This window comes from Oreochromis aureus, linkage group 6 (genome assembly GCF_013358895.1).
Source record: "Oreochromis aureus strain Israel breed Guangdong linkage group 6, ZZ_aureus, whole genome shotgun sequence".
Lineage (NCBI taxonomy): Eukaryota > Metazoa > Chordata > Actinopteri > Cichliformes > Cichlidae > Oreochromis > Oreochromis aureus.
Window position 1 is genome coordinate 531,234 of NC_052947.1, and position 15,660 is coordinate 546,893.

Here is a 15,660-nt window from a genome sequence, read left to right on the forward strand (position 1 = left end):
ACTAAAACCTTTAAAGTATCTGATATAGGATAGAAAAATGAAGCAACCAGAGATTTAATGATGAAGACTCTGGGTTCTGTAGTTCACGTTTTACAGTCCTGAATGACTCTCTGCACATCCATATAATTTATTGAAGAGGAGTTTAAAATGCACTTTAAATTTACACTGTTGCTGTTTAATTTTTTACATTGTTACTGTGTTATGTCATGAATAAGGTTCACCTGCTGGGGGTTTGATGGATCAGCTGGACAATACAGTGAAAGACAGACTTCATTCATCATATGCAAGAATCCTAGTTGGATTTTTGTTTTCACTCATATTTTAGAACCAAATATTGAAAACAATTCTGACAGACTGGATACCTGGTCAGGGTGTACATTACCTTTCACTCAAGCATCCCAGGACAGAGCCCTGCCCCACCATGAGCCTGGGTGGATACGTGGTTATAATATAAAATGACTGATACTGAATATGAACATTTCATGAAAATCAAATTATAATATGAATTCCTAGGTGTTTGTTATATCCAGCAAGAGATTGATTACATATGTCTGAATTGCTAACCCTAACCCTAGCTCAACAGACCACAATGCCCTGGACTGTCAGTATTATTACATGCTGTGAACATAAGTAGCTTTGATCACAGTTTATGTTGTAAAAGAGAAGGAATATTGAAAAAAAGATTGACATTGTGATATTATTTCTTCCAAATTGACCAGAAACATGCTTATCAGACTCTCACAGCACAGGATCAGACTCACTGTGCATGATGGCTCAGGCCAATAATGTTTGTTAGATTGTCAGTTGTTTAGTGCTTCTGTACAGTTAGGGTCACCGTCTCTATTTCAGTATAATTAATATGCAGAAAACACTAAAAGCTGATTGTCTTCCAATATTCTAGCATAATTAAAAAACTTTGACTTTGTAAGTACATATTGTTACAGTCCTAATGCAGGTATGATTCCTCATAACTCCTGCTTTGAAATACTGAACTTTAAAATTGACCTGATGAAAGATAATTTACAGTGGCAGTCTGTCAGGATAATTCTGACTGTAAAATCACTGTATTAATCTGAATCCTTCTGAAATGTGCTGTGAATGAATGCTGATGCAACTCACTGTGGGAAAGCTGTTAATAAAATGAATCTGTGACACATGCAACACATTCACAGAGGAAGAGGACACAAAGGGAGGACACGCAGAGACTGTGTTAAAGTCAGAAATCCAAATCTTTAGTCAAAAACAGGCAGCGGTTACAAACAGGAAGACAAGCAGTCCATCAAACAGTCTACAGGGTCAAACATACAGAGAATTCAAACAACAGTAAAAAATAACTGGACACTGGAAAAACTTAAAGCAATGTGAGACGCAATTAAAGGAAGCAGCGCAGTATATTCACTGAATTACAAAATTACAAAAGAGAAAAACGACAATTTCTAAGGATTATTTGCTTAATTGCGGGTAGAGTGTGGCTGGTAAAGATGGAAACATACAGAATGTAAACTGTGTGAGTTTGGTGAACTTTGTTAGTAACAAATGAGGTAAAAAAAAAAACCCAAAACACACAAAACACAGAAAGAGGCTCTCAGTATTCATTAATAATTAGAAAGCATCTAAACATTCTGATTTTTACAGTTTTAGTTCCGCTCGCTGTCATCATTAAAATCATCATGATCAATGGCGAGGTCCTGAGGTGGGCGGGGCCGTCTCTGGTGATGTCACCATGAAGGAACAGCGTCTGGCACGTGTTGGTGAAACATCCCAGTACACTGGTGTAGTTTCCTCTCCAGCTGTTTGACATTTGACACTTCAACATTAAAGGGAAGAAGAAGAAACAGTGTTAGGTCAGGTGACCACATGGTTTCTAAAATAACTGACAGGAAGTAACCAGGCCGTTAGAAATGGATATCATGTTTTTAAAGTTACTGTAGTTAGGTAACTCTACTTACCAAAAGCAAAGCTGCTGAATGTTGCAGGAACTGATCATGTGTGGTGATCATTCAGTGCTGCTCCGGCAGGTTAGACAGTCCAAGACTGATATCCTGCCCATCTGAGAGTTTGAAAACATACATGCAAAGATTTAATTGTATTACAGTCAAAGTTGGATGTTCGTTTTTGTCCTTTAAAAATGTTTGTGTATTTGAAAGCACTAACATTTAAGGATGACTCGGATCGTCTCTCTCTAAGAGTATCTCCTTTAAAGGGGAGACAAGTGTATCCACTGATCAACAAGTCAAGGTGGTGAGATGGACTGGTGTCCTTTGTGACTCTGCTAGTTCTTCTGAGGAAACACCACCGTCTCTCCACACCGTCACCATCTGTGAGCACAAACTGCCGCTCTGCTCTGTCAGCATGTAGGAAATCAGATATCACACACACAAGGGTGAAGAAACATTAGAGCTCAACTTTGGATACTTTAGATCAAAACTAGCTCTTAGTTTCACCAATCAGACAAACAATGATACCAAACTGATTCTGTATGAATACAATATGGTATTTTCAATACAGGTGTCAAATTAATGTATAAAAACTAATACAGATATATGTATATATATTTTTGATAAATTAGTTTGCTAAATTAGAATATATTTTTCTTTATTTTTCATTTAACAATTGCAACTGAAAGAAATTAAATATTGAACAAAAATATATTGTCACATTCTGCATTCTCAAATACAAATTTCACAAAGTAAATTTTTGATTAACAGAAAAAATATGAATTACAAAAAATAATTGTATATTATTAAAATATTATGCAACCGTGACCAAAGTCAGAATCATCATTACAGTATTGTGGACTTACTGCTTGTATAATAGTGATAAACTTCAGGGGAGATCATGATGACAGAAAACTGTAAACAACACTCTGAAGTCTGAAGCTTCTTTTCTTGTTTCTGTGACCTCAGCACGCTGACAGACTTGAAGTTGCTAAAGATTTTAAAAAATGATAATTACAGGGAAGAAACTTCTCTTTTTCATCGCTTTAATCAAACATTTGATGCCTCAGCTGTCTCAGTCCTATAGCATTCTGCAACTACAACTAACCTGAGGAGGCTTGGATTTGGCTGCAGGTGCCCCTGTACATCCTTCTCAGCAGCACACACGTGGGTACCATTTAATCACACTTCTTCCTGAGCTTTGCTTCATCACAAGACTAAAGGTGGCATCCCGTGTCACAGTCTTATCATCATCCAATTGGAGAAGAAACATTTATGGTCATCCTGGTTTTGTTTTCTGATCCTGCAAAAAGACTGAGGACAACAAAGCCCAGAGAACACGAGGTACACAACATCCAACATTCAGACTCTGCAGCCTCCATAAATGAAGAGCACCACGTTGGTCCAGTTATACTAGATATAAGCATAATTCACATTACTGTGTATGAATAATAATCAAGAGACAAACTTTGAAGATGCAGAGCATGAGGTCCCATCATCAGACTGTAAACAAATATCCACCAGGCTTCTTTGTTAGTAGAGGTGATGATTCTCCCATCAGGGATCAGTAGCATGTATTAACCTGTGGTATAAGCAGCAGTCACTGAAATATTACTGTTTCAGATATGAAATCTGCCACATAAAAGCCAGGGTGGGAGGGATCTCTACAAACTGACTTACCTCTGCAAGTGTGAGGCTGTTCCTCCAGCTTCAACAAAAATCTGACTCTCCAGTCACAGACAAACAAAAAAACTCCAGCTGGGAGATAGAAAACGCTGCTTGGGTCTTGCTGGATGTTGCTGGTCTGAGTCCACACATTAGCAGAGTGCTGCTTGGTCCCACTGACCCATGTGGACAGCGACTGTGGAGAACTGTTCTGGAAAACGGAAAAGAGAAGTAAAATGACAAAAAGCCAAACAGGATTTCCACAAAGACTCTCTTAGAATCAGCAATCAGAAAATCATTGGTTCATATTACAATTAAATATGACCAGGCTCCTTAAATGTAAGCAGTTAAGATCTGATTTGATTTACATTCTTCACACAGCACATTTGTCCAGGCTGTCAGGTAAACATAGAATTAATCTCAGGTAACATGACTCAGAGTAGAGATTCAGTAAGAAAGATTGCCAGCTCTAATATTATTACCACACAATCCAAGGACACACCAACAGCTCAGATTTCTAGAAGTATTTAAACAAATGTCAGTCTATCCATTCATTTTCTTCTGAATATTCAATTCAGGTTCACAGTGGGAGGGTGTTGTGGAATTTTGTAAATAAAGTCTGCAACACAGAAAGAGCTGTGATCAAGCTATTTATTACTGCGCGCAGGAGAGCCAACACACATCAAACATCTAAGTTCACAGTCATGTCAGCTCTGCCACAGAAGTGGTGCTCACACTCCTCTTTGCATTCCAAGAAAGAGGGAGGAAGTTACAAACTGATCATACCACACTTCACACGCCTCGCTATGAAACCTAACAGATCAATGGTTAAGCTGTTTTGTGCCCTTGGCATTATCAGCACCTGTAAAGGGAGTTGTTTTCTCAAACTGCTGACGCTGAAGTAAGTTCATCTAATTTTAGAAACTTTCACTGAACAGTCTATAACAGTGTCACAACTAAGCATATGCATAAGCACTTAAATACTTTAAATGAGAATAATAGAAACTTTCTATTACAGGAGCTAGAGCCTGTCCCAGTAGTCATAGGTAGAGCACACCTGGACAGGTACCAGTCTGTCAGAGGACTAACACAGAGACAGACATCAGAGTAACAAATCTATTTAAAATTAATGTAAGCTTGCTGCAGCTGTATGTATGAACATGTGTTTCTGTGCTCACAGTCCACCTCTCAGGAACCTGCAGTTCATTTTAAGTCTACTTTAAACAGACCTCACAAAAGGCTGATGTGGCTGGATCAGTAGTCTGATTTAAGTACGATACCTTTGGCCAGGGATTAATCTGGCGCATCGCTTCACTGTAATCTTACGTATTTTCCCCACACCTGAATAAAAAATATTGATATTTACAAATAACAGATTCAGCTGATGTAGCCTGACTCAATCTGATTCCAGATGTTCAGCACACACAGAGACACAGAGGGACTGTTTAAAGTTTAGTGTTAACCTGAGTCACTGATCATTTACAGTATTACAGAGTCTGGCAGTCTTTGCATGATGTCCACGTCACTGTAAGCTTCTAGCTGACTCTCAGGTGTGACAGGTGTGCCAGCAGGAAAGAGTAATAATAACCTGCATCCTGAGGTTTGTCATGCAGGATTAAAGGAGCCAGGCTTTGTTCACACAGCTAGGATTGTATTTTACACTGACCCTGGGTCAGTATAAGTATCATACAGTTTAAACGAAGCACTGAAACTTGCACATATTTATAACAGATGCATTGAAGCTAATCGAGATATTTACTGTCAATCTGTGGCTGCGATTAATCACTTTACTGGAAACTTTATTAACTAGTAACTTCATCAGTCATGACAGAAGCTAATATTTCTGTGCTAACATCGTTTAAACAGTAACAGCTTTACTACAATATAAGCTAACATTTACACCCTAACTTTAAGCTAGCACCATAAAGACGGTAAAACACGTAATAATATCTACAAATGCATCTTAAAGCTGTTATATTAGCACTCGCTGTATTACTAACATAACCACATTAACATTATTGACACTCGCTGACTTTTAATAGTCATTCTATAAATGCTGTCCGTTTAAATGGTCTTACCTGTAACACTGCTGTATCCACCGGATTCCAGCCAGAGTGGATTCTGGAGTCTTCCCACGCTCCTGTTAGTGATCCTCCATCTGGATGGATGATAACAAGCTTCTGAACAATCTAGCAGGTGGATGGCCCATATCTATGGGACTGATTTCTGCTAATAACGCCCATTGTATGGACTGATAACAGCCGAAGCGGGTGAATAAAGTCACCCGGTCGCTAGCTGTGCCATTACCCAGCATACACCTCTCCCTCCATAAATGCAAAAGTAATAGCCTATAATTAATTTATCTGCTGTATCTGCTGTTTCTCAGGTAGTTGCTTACATTATATAATATATTGTGTTCAGTATACGTCCAGGGGCGGATCTAGAGAAATGTTTTTAGGGTGGCATGAGGGTGGCAAAGAAATCAAATGGGGTGGCAAAATCAAAGCCTTTTTTTCCCAAACACATATGCAGGTGGTTACATATGGTTAAAATGATTCAAATGCAGTAAGTATACACGTTTTTCATATAAATATAGTCTATAACTTAATTATTGTCTGTAGCCCACATAATTACACACTTTAGTTACATAAAACAGTTTTGATGTTATGTACTGTATAGCCTGTATAATAAATAAATATGTAGCCCAATAAGTATAAAACCCAGAAAGGTACACAACATGGGGCGGTTCATTTACAAACACAAGTCTAAGTTTCACACTGTTTTTGTTAGAAATCAATCACAAAATGTCAGAAATCTGCACTGTCATGAACAAAAATTTAAACCTAATTTTTCATGATTTGTTGGATTAACCCACTGAGGTCTGAATTACAACTGCCCATTTTTGACTCCTTTTGAGTTTACGTTTGTATTTCACCCTCAAATTGTTTCATTTTATTTTTTTCCTCTTGCCTTGTTTGGGATCATTCTTTTCAGCTCAACTGAATTTAGTTGTTTTTTTCACTGACATACTGCATTAGTATTACTGATCTGAAATCACACAAAGAACTTAAAATCCTAGTAGTATTTTTTTACTATAAAAAAAACCCACAGGCATGTTGAGTAAATTTTTTTAACTTGAAATGCAAATATAAATTGTACATTTTGTAAACATATACAACTATTTATCTAAAAATGCAGCCAATACACCTGCCGTTTCTTTCATTTTGTACAACCATTTAAAAATATTACTAAAACTAAAGTGAGAGAACAATCAGGTGTCGCAATAAGATGCCCCACAAATGATGTGTGCCAGTAAAAAAAAGTTTGTCCACCAAAAGACAGAGGAGAGCAGCACAGGATAAACCTGCAGGCCTGACAACAGCAGGTGTATCACTCCGCTGGTTTTCTACTTAGTGACAGTGTTTACGTTGCAAATGTGCCTTAGTGACATTCATTAGTGCCCTCACTGACACACAAAACAAAACGACTACACAACAGAACAACTACACAAGACAACACAACACACTAACTGTACACTCCACACTAAACGTCACAAATCTCCCACATCTAAAAACTCTCTCTCTCTCTCTCTCTCTCTCTCACTCACTCGCTCGCTCGCTCTGTCTCGCTGCCGTTACCGTCACTCTAAAAACTCTCCCCTCTCCCTAAACAACCAAATCCCACGTGTTGACTTTTTTAAAAATTGGTTGACATGGTACATTTTACACCGATAGGAAAGCGGTGGCTTTTTTCCTTTACTGTTTTTCGCGCTGTCCTTAGAAAACGCTTAAAACACACACACACATAAAAAATGTGACGACAGTATTTAGAAAAAGCATGATTATATATTATCATAACTCTGGATTTACTGGCCTGTAATTAAAATTTAAAAACTTTGAAGTCCGAACTTTCAATGTGGGCTGAAATAGAGACTCAGCGTGGCTGCAGCTTGTTAGTCATGTGATTTGCAGGTGCAGCGTGTCCGTGGACCACAGAGGTTTAATAACACTCACCTTCCTTCCATTTCCACAGTGTAACATCCAACCACCTGTGTAAAATCCGAAATTCCCATGGTGTTGTTCAAAATGTGCTCTGGCACAATCATAAACATCGCTTGCTACTGATAACAAGAAAAAAGCCGGTCCTGCAATGGGCTGAACCATTTGTTAATGGTAGAGGGGGGGAACACTATGCAATATATTCAGTTTTAGCATTTATATTCACTGTTGACTGTAACTATGCTCAAACTGTTAATGCTATCTTATTTTAATAAACAACACTGTCATATGCAAAACTGGGGTGGCACTTGGGGTGGCAAGGGATCATTTTAGGGTGGCAGTTGCCACCCCATGCCACCCTTCTAGATCCGCCCCTGTATACGTCACTACAATGTGATTTCGGAAATATATAAATATACGAACAACAGGCTCTTGCGCGGAAATCTCTTTTCGTCGATAAACAACGATTAGGGAGCAGCATAGTATTCAATAGGAGGACCCTGCACGTCAATTCTCGACGCGAGGGGGGTACCCTGCGCGTCCATAAGTGAAGCAGAGGGAGCCTGACCATGCGTCACATATTTGACGAGTTGGGAGTGAGAACGTGTTGCACTATCAGGGTCAAGCAGAGATGGCAGTATTGGCACTGTGGTGCAAAGCCGTCTCCTCATCAAGAGTTGGGCTGGACTATAGCCATTCTGCAGTGGGGTGGCTCTGTAAGCGAGCAGAGCCAAGTATGGATCAGCAGCTTTCCGTAATAGGTTCTTAACAGTCTTAACTGCTCGTTCGGCTTTGCCATTGCTTTGGAGATATTTCGGGCTGCTCGTGATGTGGCGAAAGCCATATGCTTTTGCAAATGTCTCAAAAGCTGCCCCTTAAAACTGTGGCCCATTATCAGTTACCAGCTGCTCGGGGATCCCGTGACGTGCAAAAATCCCTTTGAGATGATGGATCGCATCCTCTGACTTTGAAGGTGTGAGAGGGGCAATGTCCACAAATCTTGAGGCATAATCCACAACAAGAAGGTATGTTTTCCCTCTTAGCATAAACAGATCTAGCTTTTGCCATGGCTGCACCGGATACTGTGATGGTATCAGCGGTTCAGTGCAGTTTTGTCTCTCTTGGCAACATGTCCAACAGTTAAGGACAAGCTCATTTATCTGCTGGCTTAGCCCTGGCCACCAAACCAACTGTCGTGCCCGCTCTCTACACTTAACCACTCCCTGGTGGCCTTCGTATAGCCTGGTGAGCACATCATTTCTCATTGTTGCAGGTGTAGCCGGATGGGCTACTCGCCTTTCTTTTCTCTCTCGCTCTCGCTCGCTGTCTCCTGCGCTCGCTCTCGCTGCGCAACTACGTTAATTAGGAACCCACCTGTATATTGATTACAGGGTGGTGTTTACCTATATAAAGGGAAGCCGGTTTTTCTTGTTGGATCATTCCTCCCGAGCTTCTGGTGCGACACAGCAGTAAATGCTGGCCTATCGGTTAATTTTACGATCGGATCGTGTGACTGCTACAGGTAGGCCTCCTTCTGACCTCTGATTTTTCTCAAAGTCGGTAACTAGTAGTCATATTTTTGCGGCCCGCTACATCGCGGCTGTTTCTTTTTTTTTTACTCCAGTCATGGTGGAGAGACGCGTGAGTTGCGTCCACCGTGCAGTACAGTGCCTCCAGTCTTGGGGTAAGCCGCTTATATTATAGCTGCTAGTATTTTTAAAGTAGAGAAGATTAAGGTTATCTTTGCCCTTTTTTGTTTGTAGGGTTTGATTGCTGCCGCACCCTCTCAGGGATCAACTGCCTGATTTTAAGCGAAGAGTTGAGACACCTGCCTAGCTGCTGTCTTGTCTTGCCTTGTTTTATCTTGTGTTCCGATCTGTTGGCTGTCCAATTTTGTTCCTGCTGCTTGTCTCGCCTCGCCCCTGGGGGCTTTGGGTCTCACGCTAAGCCCCTTTTGGACTATCGTTTCACTCCAGCTTTCGCGGCTGGTCGGGGCGATCCTCAGCTGCATATTGGGCTGGTGTTACAAGACTGGTACTGCCTCTCCCTTTTCTCCCAGTTGTGGAGAGTGGTGCGAGACTGAGTGGGGCTACGAACAATCGGAACCAGCACCAGCTGTGGGCTGGCTCACAGAGTACAAGTACTTCCAATCTGTGCTCTGTGGTGTGTATGTGGGTGTGTTTTATTGCAGACCTCCGTTTTTCTTTTAATTTCTTTTTTAGTATATAGAGAGCCTGTTTTATGTCCCATGTTTTTACCCTTTTAATGTGTATGTCTTGTGCTTTTATTTCAGCGAACTGAGGATCTACCAGCGACCGTGGAACCTTAGGTGGCGGGTCGTTTTCCACACTTCTTTTGTTGTACAGCACCAGGTGAATAGACTATAGTGGGTTTTTTGTGTGGTTTTCTTTTGGTCCACCGCTGCTGGTAAGTCCCAGTTGTGTGTTTATTTTTTATTGTAATTTGGGACACCGTTTTAGACATTCAGTGCGCTGTCATTGTTGTTTTGTTTTTATTTTAAATTAATAAATAAAATTGTTAATATTTGAGTCGGCCTCAGTGTGCATCCCTGAACCTGTGCAAATGTTGTTGTTTTAATTACATTTCATTTTTAAAGTTCATATTTCCTGGGGGCTAGAATTCCCCCTCAGGTGGCGTTGTCATTTTATTATTTCTTTTATAACCCCGCCGACCACTTGGTCTCACAGGTATAACCGTCATGTACGGTGAGGAATGCCCGTTCTGCCCAGTACAGTCTTAGCGCTGGTTCGCTGTTGAAATGTGTGGGCCATCCTTCCTCACACAACTGCATCATGTGAGCAAATACGCTGTCTTTCCTCAGCTCTTCCCTCAGCTGCTCCAAGAAGTTGTTGCTAGCTGGCAGATTGTCCATTATCATGTCCGCGTAAATATTTGTGCTCTCCAACAGCTCCTTGTCTTGAAGTGTTTCTTTGGGCTTCACTGGAGATTGTGAGAGCGTGTCAGCTGTCCACAAGTGCTTGCCTGGTACATGACAAAATTAAGTAGGAATATCGCATGAGGCGCATCCTAAAGCATTGAATTCTGGGAGGGAGCGCATCCAGTGTTTGTGCCCCCAGCAGACTCAGCAGCAGCTTATGATCTGTCTGGATTTGAAAGGGTTTGCCAATAAGAAAGTTGCAGAACCGCTCACAAGCCCAGGTCAGACCTAAAGCCTCCTTTTCAACCTGAGCGTATCTCTGTTCTGTTGCAGTGAGGGAGTGTGATGTGTAGGCAACGGGTCTCCACTCCTCGTCCCATTTTTGAAGCAACACACCCCCTAAGCCATATGATGATGCATCTGCTGACACCTTGCAGTCATGGCTTGGGTCATACATGGCTAACACTGGCGGTGATGTGAGCGCATCTTTCAGCTCCTGAAACGCTCTAGCCTGGTCAATGTCCCATCTCCAGCAGTTTTTCTTAGACAGGAAGTCTCTTAGAGGTTTATCTCTCTCTGCAAGCTGTGGGATAAACTTCCCAAGCTGGTTAACCATTCCCAGAAAGCTCCTTAACTCACTCACACTTTGTGGCTCCTTCATCTCCCTCACAGCCTGGGTCTTGCTTGGGTCAGGGCTGATACCGCTGGCTGACAGAACATGCCCTAAAAATGTCACCGGCTGTTTCGCGATGTCACACTTGTCAATGCTCAGGGTGATGCCAGCTCTTTGGATCCTGCCCAGCACAGCGTGTAGGCAAGAGTCATGCTCCTCCTGCGTTCTGCCCCAGACCAGCAAGTCGTCCATGTGGCAAAGCACCCCTTCCATACAATCTGACCTCTGTGACCATCCTGTTCTGGAAATGCTCTGGTGCTGAAGCAATCCTGAAGGGCAGTCTCTTGAAGTAATAACGGCCGAACGGTGTGATGAAAGTGGTGTATTTGGCTGAATTTTTCATCAGAGGTATTTGCTAGAACCCCATGTTAGCGTCCAGCTTGCTGAATATGCTGGCTCCAGCCAATCTGCCCAGTGTTCCTCTCGACACACCGACTCATTGAGGTGTGTAAGATCAACACATATGCGCACGGCTTCTGTGTTCTTCGGTACCACCACCATGCCTGAGCACCAATCAGTTGGCTCCTCAGTCCTGCTGATCACCCCCAGTTCATCCATACGGGCCAGCTCCTGCTTAACTTTGTCCATCAGAGGCAACGGGATTCTCCGTGGCATCTTCAAGGAAAAAGGTTTAGCTCCAGGTTTCGGTTTGAACTGCATAGCTTTGGGTAGCACGTTTTGAGCGTCTCTTTAGTTATGCTTTCCAGATGGACCACAAGCTCCAGCTTGCTAATGGCAGGTCTCCCCAGCAAAGCAGTGTGCAGGTGTCTGATGACAAAGACAACCTCTAGTATTTCTTTGTCCTTTCCTGAGTGCAAGCTCGCGGACACCAACGACATCCAAACGACTCTTCCCGGGACCCAGCAGAGCCTTGGTTGGTTTGTGGAGACTGGGGGGATGGTTGTGCCTATAAAGTTCCTTAAACACTTTAAGGAATAGGACTGTCACATCGGCACCCGTATCAATTTTAAATGACACTTGTTCTTCTTGTTATTTATGCTTAAGTCGACAGTCCACGGCTCACCCTCACACTTTACACTACCTAGGAAAAAACCATGTTCGTCCTCTTCAACCTCATGCACAGTTTTGGGTGCCCTGCATACGCGCCTGTAATGTCCTTTTTTCCCACATGCATGGCATTTTGCTTAATTCGCTGGACAATCTTGCTTTGAATGGGATGGAGCGCCGCCACATTTATGACACGTTGCCCCTTTCTTGCCGTCTCCTCGGAACCCACGTGTTTTAGCTTGATGACTATCAGTCTGGAGAGGTTTGATTCTAGCAGGCTTAAGATTGATTTTGTGCACTCTATCTATGGACTTAGCATCGTTAGCCTCAGCTCTAGAGTCACCTCGTAAGAAAGATTGTTGTCGTTTTACCTCTTCACTTTGCCTCGCCATGTTGATAGCCTTCTGCAGGGTCATATCGGGGTCAAGCTGCATGTGTTCTGACAGCTGTTTGTCCGTGAGACCGACAATGAGCCTGTCACGTATCAGTTCATCATGTAGCACTTCATAGTTGCAATGTTCTGCTAGTGCATATAGTGCAGTCACAAAAGCATCCACGGTCTCATTTTCTCCCTGTCTGCGCATGTTGAATTTGGCATGCTCATAGATCACATTTTTCTTCACAATGAAAAAAGCCTGGAATCCATCACGTACCCCCACATACGTTGTCCTTTGCTCAGCTGTTAAACTCAGACCGCGAAGCACATCACCCGCCTCATCTCCCAGTAAATTAACGTGTTGACTTGGTTCTCCTCCGAACTCACGTTCAAATTACTGGCGAGATGGAATCTCTCAAACCTCCGTATTCATTTGGACCACTCCTGCAGCTTTGAAAAGTCGAAGGGCTCCGGTGGCAGGATGCTGAATGTCGCGCTCGGCCCCGCCGGTGCTCTCTGTGCAGTTTCATCCGCCATATTCTCCCTCTCATTTTCTGCGAGCTCCGCCAGATACAGGTTAGTTCAGTTGAGGTTATATGGATCAGTACAGGACTTCTGACACCATGTCGTGTTATTCAGTTATACGCGGGTCCACTGTATGATTCGTATCCAACTATTTATTTTCCGTTCTTACTCTGTTCACCATAACATTCCACTTTATTCAAAACCCACCGGTCTCGCCCTCTAGCTGTCGTCAGGCCTAACTACACTGACTGGCTCTATTAACATCTACTGTGCAATGCAATTACACCACATATCCTACCTGATGGTTTCACCATCCTTAATGACGAAAGCCCTTCCACCCTAACTTATTATATTATAATGCCCTTGTATACACCCCCACAATGTTTCTTTTAACTTATACATTGTGTATATAGTTTTTTTTGTTTTGTTTTTTATTATTATTTTTTTTATATATTGTTGTTTTTAAATGTATTCCTTTCTTGAACCTATGCGGTCTTGCTAGCTAATTTCCCTGTGCAGGCAACTGTACAATGACAATAAATGAAGTTAAGTTCTAAATATTCATCTCATCATTCATCATATTCTTCCATACAGTTTTGCTCTCAGCATCTCCAAACATCTTCACATGAGTTTTGTGACTAATCATGACAGTAATGCATTAGTAAATGCATTTGCTTAAAAATTAACAAGCAAACTCCACTACCACAGTGTCCTACCTTGACTTTGTATCTTCACCAAAACTAAATGTTTCAAGTAGGTGCTTAATATCTATATAGAAAATGTAACATACATCAGAAAATGTAACAAACACATGACCCAGGATATGGTGTGTTATTTAAATTGTCTAAAATCAACTAAAAATGCATTCTAGGATAAAAGGTTTTATCTAAAAAGTATGCACCACTGTGCAGCAATCTCCAAATAAACCTGGGCACAGGGACAGGCAGGTCAAAAATACTCTTCACAATAAGTACCAAAACACAACAAAAGTTGGCACCATGATTCACGAACTGTTTTCATGCAAAGATCCAGTGAAGACTGACTGCCTGCTGCTTCCTTATAAAGCAGGTCATGAGGTCATCTGGAGCAGGTGGAGAGGAGACAGAGAACACAAAAACACACAGGAAATGACACAGTGAGTCGCACAGCGAGCACCAAGGGACCCTGACAAAAGTTGAACCTTTAAAAACAAAGTGTTCCAAAAAATTACAAACATCTGTCAATTCTAGCATGTGGAATAAAAATGAAACAAAACAATTGTGTTTTCTAGGTCTAATTTAATGATTTACACAAAAATGTGCATTTTGAATTTATAATATAGAAATGATGCTGGGGGAGTACAAGACAAAAATATACAATGCAAGATAACCACCCACACGAAATGGCATAGGGGTTTGGTTCTTTGTGGATCAGGTGGCAGTCATAGGCCGAGGTCCTAGTTGTCCCTGGCTTCCAAAATTGGCTTGCAGCGCATTGAAGGAATATGTCAGAAATGTTGGAGGAAAGGGTTCATATTTCATATTCGATTACACAGAATTATATTAATCCCAAGGGAAATTAATTTATTATGATCAGCTGCTCCCACAGTCAAAAAAAACCCCATTTACTCTATAAAAAGATTAAAAATAATAATAATAAACAGATGAAGTCATAAATCCAAAAAATATACCTTTTAGAAAAAGAAAAAATTATTATCAGTCTCACTTTTTAACGTCCATCAAGACTATAAGATGCTCTTGTACTTTTCTTTACCAAAGATTATGTGCTTTCCCGTCCAATACAGTCTTGTTAAACAGTTATCTCAGAATTGCTCCAAGAACGGAGTGCACAGGGTTGTTTTGGTTTGTTTTGTCCATGACTGAGTCTAATCTAGACAGTGTTCTCTGCTCTGACACTACCTCGACAGGGTCCAAATTCAGCTCAACAGCTGAACCTGCCTTTCGATTATTTTATTTAGCTGATGAATGTTGAATGTAAATGTCTTGTTGGTACAACTCCCCCAGCAGACCACAGCACAGAGAATTGCACTAACAACCACCAACTGATAAAAGAGCTGTTACATACGTTTAAAGACGCCAGCCTGGCTTACTATAGAGAAGGTCCAATTTGTCCATTACGAACCATGACATGCTGTACTTAAGTAGAAGTACAGATTGTGACGGACCGAACAGTGAAGGAGAGTCAGGCACAGGTTAAAGTCCCCCCAAAAAGTTTTTTTTTTTTAAACTGGTGGTGGTCAGAGGGCCCGGTGGCGCCAGTGTCCGGCAGCCTCGCCTCTGTCAGTGCGCCCCAGGGTGGCTGTGGCTACGGCTACAACGTAGCTTGCCATCACCAGTGTGTGAATGTGTGTGTGAATGGGTGAATGACTGGATATGTAGAGCGCTTTGGGGTCCTTAGGGACTAGAAGGCGCTATATAAATACAGGCCATTTACCATTTACCATTTTAAATTTAACCCAACAACATAGTTGGTTAAATCATACAAAAAAAAAAAAAAATCAAAATCTTGGGCCCATTAAAGAGGTCAAAATAACAGAACTCTACTCAAAGTTAACAACAAACAATACTGAGAACTCAAAC

At 41.5% G+C, this 15,660-nt stretch overlaps 1 long non-coding RNA gene across 4 annotated transcripts; it reads right to left on the reverse strand.

Annotated features, from left to right (window-relative positions):
* Positions 1-1,223: 1,223 nt before the first annotated feature.
* Positions 1,224-5,735, reverse strand: LOC120440521. Of its 4 annotated transcripts, none has more exons than XR_005613315.1 (7): positions 5,681-5,735; positions 3,618-3,813; positions 3,046-3,519; positions 2,804-2,928; positions 2,155-2,344; positions 1,950-2,050; positions 1,224-1,807 (listed from the first exon to the last, which is right to left on the reverse strand). It is a non-coding gene; the product is annotated as an uncharacterized LOC120440521 (long non-coding RNA). The 4 variants fall into 4 exon arrangements; XR_005613316.1 differs by lacking the exon at positions 5,681-5,735 and having other exon boundaries at positions 3,046-3,251; positions 3,406-3,519; positions 3,618-4,375; XR_005613314.1 differs by lacking the exon at positions 5,681-5,735 and having other exon boundaries at positions 3,618-4,377.
* Between the last annotated feature and the right edge of the window lie 9,925 nt (positions 5,736-15,660).